Source organism: Bufo gargarizans, chromosome 2 (assembly GCF_014858855.1).
Source record: "Bufo gargarizans isolate SCDJY-AF-19 chromosome 2, ASM1485885v1, whole genome shotgun sequence".
Lineage (NCBI taxonomy): Eukaryota > Metazoa > Chordata > Amphibia > Anura > Bufonidae > Bufo > Bufo gargarizans.
The window spans coordinates 179,565,677-179,571,676 of NC_058081.1; the positions used below are offsets into that span (position 1 = coordinate 179,565,677).

The 6,000-nt window shown below is 42.8% G+C and overlaps 1 protein-coding gene across 2 annotated transcripts in view; it reads right to left on the minus strand.

Moving 5' to 3' along the window:
* Positions 1-89, minus strand: part of APBA2 (amyloid beta precursor protein binding family A member 2) — a 413,133-nt gene extending 413,044 nt beyond the window's left edge. For both annotated transcript variants that reach the window (XM_044283308.1, XM_044283307.1), the window contains exon 1: positions 1-89. The gene's annotated coding sequence lies outside the window, so the exon portion shown is untranslated.
* Between the last annotated feature and the right edge of the window lie 5,911 nt (positions 90-6,000).

The window sequence follows — 6,000 nt, forward strand, 5'->3', positions numbered from 1 at the left end:
CTGAGTAAGTGCCACAAAATATCCTCTTGGATGCTACAGTGATGTGGTACACTGAGTACTGTACATTCTTCTACCGCCAGAAATCTGATAACTGCAGAGGAGAAAACATCCTGGGTAAGTATGACATGTTATCTTCTTATAACACTGCAATATAAGCTGTGTGTATTGTATCCAATCCAAATTAGTTTGCTTTATTGTGTCTGTTAGAAGGTTTTTTACATGTGTGAACAATGAATATGCAGTTTGCCTCTTGAATACAGCCTACTAACACTGAGCGTGCACATTTTGATCTCTACATGGACAGATTGTACAAGGGCTCATGCACATAATGGTCTGTAAAACCTCTAGATTGCCAGATTACAGCTGACTGAAAAATAATTGCATCATGCTTAACTAAATGTGCTATGCAGACGAAATTCTACTCTTAAAGGTTTTTTTCAGACTTTTTTTTATTCCCCCAACCAATTGAACCTGTGGGGAAACCCATATTTACCTGCTCTTCACCATTCTGTTCCAGTTCCCTGGCTGTCTTCACTGGTCTTCCGATCCCATCTATCAACTTCTATATGGACAGGGTCATGTGCGCCGCTACCACCAGTGACTGGCCCCAGCGGTAAAGCATGTCACTACTGGGTCACATGTCGCTCAGGAACACATCACCACTGAGGCCAGTCATTGGCTGCAGCAGTGAAGGTGACCCTGTCTATAAGGAAGTTGACAGATGGGGACCAGAAAATCAGTGAAAAGAGCTAGGGAACCAGAACTGAGCATCAGAGAGTTGGTCAGTATGGATTTTTCCACAGGTAAACTTGGGGGGGGAAGGGTTAGATTTAAAAAATAAAAAGACAACCATTTTAAGGCATAAAAATAAAAGATGGGAGAAAATACAGTGGAGTCTTTGCATTAGCACATGTAGGCTGTATGGCAGCCTCTATGTGCTATATGGAGGCTGCTGTAGGCAGGAAGCCTCAGGCTTAGGACTTGTTCACACAACCGTGGTTTTGGTCCACATCTGAGCCGCATTTTTTGCGTATCGGGTGCGGACCCATTCACTTCAATAGGGCCAATGTGTGCTGTCTGCATCCGTTGCTCCGTTCCGTGGACCCGCAAAAATTATGAGGCATATCCTATTCTTGTCCGTTTTGCGGACAAGAATAGGCATTTCTATAATGGGCCATCCTGTTCCGTTCCGCAAATGGGCGGCACATGGGCGGCATCTGTGTTTTGCGGATCCGCAATTTGCGGACCGCAAAACACGGCACGGTCGTGTGAACAAGCCCTTAGAATGCATGTACCCCCAATGAATTACTGCACACACTATATAGACTTGCACACTCCTGCAACACTTTTATGTGTTCATATGTGACAATTATATGATCTTTTTTTTCCCCATAAAATAAGATATTCATTGCATTTTTAGTGGAAAAGTAAACATTATCTAAATGTGCTGTATTGCAACTTATTTTGCTGTTCTTTGGCCTCATTATTTTAAATGGTGTTATGAATAGAGCAATAGCTGTGGCATAAAACACTGCTAATTGGGTCACAGATAAAATAATAGTTGTCTAAAATGATAATTTTTTTTATAAATATACACATTCAGTATACTATTGCTACAAAATGTAATTTTCTCCATCCCTTTAAAGAGGTTACCTCATGAATACAACCTCTGTCCTCTTACAGCCGGTTCAGACCTGAGCGTTTTACAGCGCGTTCCTACGCGCTGTAAAACGCTCAACAGGCAAGAACCAATGATTCCCTATGGGAATGGTTCTCATCTGACCGTTTTACAGTGCGTACGATCGCGCTGTAAAACGCCCAACACCCCAAGAAGTACAGGAACTTCTTTGGGCGTCTTGTCGCGCGTTCCCGTACATAGACTTCAGCGGGAACACGACAATGGGCGTTCGCTTGTCTCTGTATGTGCGATTGAAAACGCCCGTACAATCGCGCATACAGAGCGTATGTTCAGTACGCTCAGGTCTGAACCCAGCCTTAGGGCATGTAAACATCATAGAAGGGAGGTCCCTCACTCAGAAACCTGCTCTATGAACCAGAAATGAGAGCTGCTGCCTCCCATTCTGATGGTTCCAAGCCTTCCTTGTATGACATGCATGGCCATTCATCTGAACATCCAGCGTGAAGGATCTCTGCTTTCCCCAGAAAAATCATTTTGCCCAAATGGCAACATTTTGCAAGGGGTTCACTCTGATGATTATAATTTACTAATGATAATAGACGAAATGTCTATAACTCTGAAATCCAGAAATATTGAAATGTCGTAGAATGTTGATATTCAGCACAGTGGATCATAATTTATAAAAAAATTATATCAACCTAAATGTATCAATTAAATCAGGGGTGAACAACCAGTGGCACATGAGGGCCCCAGAGCCATATTTGGAACAGCCCGTCCTGCTGAGCAGAAACACAGCTGTTCGTGCGATCAGCTATGTTTTTGCCCGGAGCGCTGCACTGCGCTGGATTACAGTGCATGGTCCTGCACTCTTGCTGGATTACAGGTTGGGCCCCTGGCTGTAAGTGACAGTGGGGGAGCCGAAGAGCTCTTCTGCCTTCTTCTCAATGAGTGCTCTGCAGTGTGGACCCGGCATCTTGGGGGCAGGGGAGCGCAGAGCTGCAGGGTCAGAGTCAGCCCTGCCTTGTACAACTTCCCGCCAACCAGCAGGCTGGTTTCCCCTATAACTGGGGCTCCTCTGGGGCCTGTAAAATGGCTAGGGCAGTGCTAAAGCCCACTCAGCGTCGGTGACATTACCGGGAACACTGCTAGGCGGAAGCCTCCGCCTAGCAGTGTGAAAATGTAAACAAGAAAGCCCTTGCCCTGCGCTGAAGAGCTTCAGAGCATGAAATGCTTCGATGCTCATGTCAAGAGGGGCTGAGTGGGGGAAGAAGGGAATATGTCCGGGTTAAGCTCTGAACCCCGTTAAGTAAAAAAAAAAACATAAAAGAAAAAACACCCACACCAACTAAAACCATCTTCGATATTGCTCCATTCATATGAAACTATATATAATATATAATAAAACAACCAACACAAAATAGGGAACTAATTATAATAGTTTATTTTGGTGTCAGTTTGCATATTTAAAGAATAAGGATCTATATTTAGAAAAAAAAATGACTTTTTAAAAATGTTTTGTATAGTTTCCCCCAAATAAAACTAAAATGCCCTGTGTGTCACATACAAAAATATTGCAAAAATGATTTCAGTACCAACACATGCGCTATCACAAAAAGTGTCTGGTGATTAATTCTTTTTACAGGCCTGGTCATTAAAGTGTTAACCAATGAGTGTTTTCCCTGCTAGTAAGGTAAAGTGCTTACTGGTTATTGCCAGGAGGAGGTAATAACTATTGAGCGCCGTCTCTGCAGTAAACAAAAGCGTTGATTTATGAATAGGAGGCAGGATGGAAGGAAGTGTTGCCACTTTTACATGTTTTTCCAGTAAAAAAAAATTTTTAAACAAGTTCCTGCAGCATGGACTCTGAAATAGAAGATTCATACTTACCTGCTCCCTGACGCTCTAGTCCTCCGCACTGCCCCCGCCGCCTCCATCTTCCAGTCCCTGTGCTTTTTACACCTGCCAGTGCATGAACATAGTCACACACACCACTCCAGTTAATGAGTGGCCACATCACCGCTGAATCCAGTCAGTGGATGAAGAGATGAATGTGACTATGCCCATGCACTGCCAGGTGAAAACAGCACGGGGACCGGAAGATGGAGGCAGTAGGGGCAGTGCGGAGGACCAAAGCGGCAGGCAAAAGGTAAGTATAACTCTTCGGTTTCAGAGGCTATTTTTACTGGGAAATTTCTTTAAGCCCCTATTACACTGCATGATATCCAGGACAATTACTGGGAACAAGTGTTCATAGGAACACTTGAATCCTGTGCTGTAAGGAGTCTTTCCTTTTTTCTATGGAGTCCCAGAGTCTGCACTCTGACATGCAGGAGAATTGGCCTTCAGCATTCTGACTGTGCTTGAGGACAACCCTGTATATTCAACTTTTATTACTCTTTTTTCCAGATTGTCCCAGCCAGGCTTGAATCAAAGACCTGCAGTATGGGAGGCAGTAATCTTACCAGTTTAGCTGCAGGTTCAACTGAAGTCAATGGAAGGATTTTCTCTAACTAAAAACCTCAGTAGTATTCTTCCCATTGTGAGGCAATGACAGGAGTCATTTATGATGGGAGATATGTGTCACCCAGAATGTTGCAGGAAGCATTCTAAAATAGGTTTTGTTTGCACCGGGAACGTGTCACCAAGGTGCCCGTCCTTGGTGGAGTAAAGACCCTAGATTAGGTGTTCACTAAGGTAGTTGGTGGACATCATGATAAATAGCATACCTGTTTCTAGCTAGTCCGGGTCGGGCTTTTACTGGGAACAAGCAATGTGCTGGGTGGGTGCCTGTTCCCCATGCTCCAGTCCGGTACTTGGGGCATGTTCATGTCCAGGGATTCTATTTAATCCTGCTGCTGAACTTAGGTATGTCTCAGTCTGGGGGAAGAAGGTAGACAGCGTGTGGTAACACTGTCAGTGTGTGCTGTGCTTGCTGGACCCGGATGTTGATCCGGATTTATCGGCTGTACGTATTTGGACAAGCATAAATAAAGAAGACTTTGATGAACTTTGTGGTGTCCCTGCCTCTGTACACTGGTCAAGTGAGTATGGTTCCTTACACCATGCATAATGTACTGGCATCTACAGATACATCTCTATATATCCCTGTACACTATATGTTTCTTAATGATAATAGCAAAAGTATCATTTATTAAGTAATTACAAAAAATCCATGTGGGATCGCCGATAATGCCATACAGGTGGGACTACAAGTGGGACTACAGGTAAGAGTCACTGATGACTCACTGGGCAACTGCTACCAGGAAACAACCAGGAAATGCTGGCATTTTGTGGGGGTAACCATAAGAGAGAGGGTGTCAGACAGAGACATACATGACATTTCAGAGCAAATGGGGCACTTTTAATTCAGATCAAAGTTACTTGGACTGAATCTAATCTGATGGCCAATTCAATAGAATCAAAACTAAAATAGAATTTGAGTAAATTTGCTCATATCAGCATTTGAAACAGTCCCACCAAATGAGGTGTGAACTTAGTCCTAACTCAGTAAGAGTTGAACAGACTATGAAAATATTTAATGAAAAAGGGGAACTGAAGGACATTTGTATTAGTAATTCAAATTTTTTGTTGTTGAAAATGGTCTTTAATTGTGGCTACTTCAACTAAAACCCACTGAAAGAGGTAGAAAATAGCTGTGACAAATTTTTAGGAAGTGTTCTTATAACTATAATACAGAAAGCCTTGGTAACGGTCATTTTATTAAGAAACTCCAGAACTACAACAAGAGAAATGCTATTTTGTGCCTTATGAATCACCTAAGTGCAGAACTACAGGAGAAATGAGGATCTGTGGTGTTATCTGGCAAGGGAACAATTAGATGGAAAATAGTTTAGATAACTATGTATTGAGAAAACATCTTCTGGTGGAATTGAACCTTAATACACCATTTTACCATTCTGAATTAACATAAAAAAATGTAAGACCATTTACACAAGTAAATGAACAGAAACAAGCATTCATATGAATGTTTATCTGGCTGATCACTGGGCCATCTAAACACCCCCCCCAATCAGCCATCTGATCGGTAATTGTATTATAAAGAAGCACGCCCACAAACATTTTTATTCTCTAGCCTGATAGAAAGGTAGATGATGTACATTGTAGTGAAAGTAATCTTTTTACTGGTGACTGCAGTTGTGAGTTATCCTCTCCCTTCTGGTCCTTAGTTGTGTTATGTGACCAACACTCTGACTCTCCAACTGACACAGCGTCTTATGTGTGGACAGGAAGTCAGTGTCTCTATTCATTCCCGTGAGACTGTGGTGGACATTTATCAAGACTAGGGGCGACCCCGTCAGAAACCTGTCCCTGAAGCGCTCATATCCCTAAAAATGTCCCTC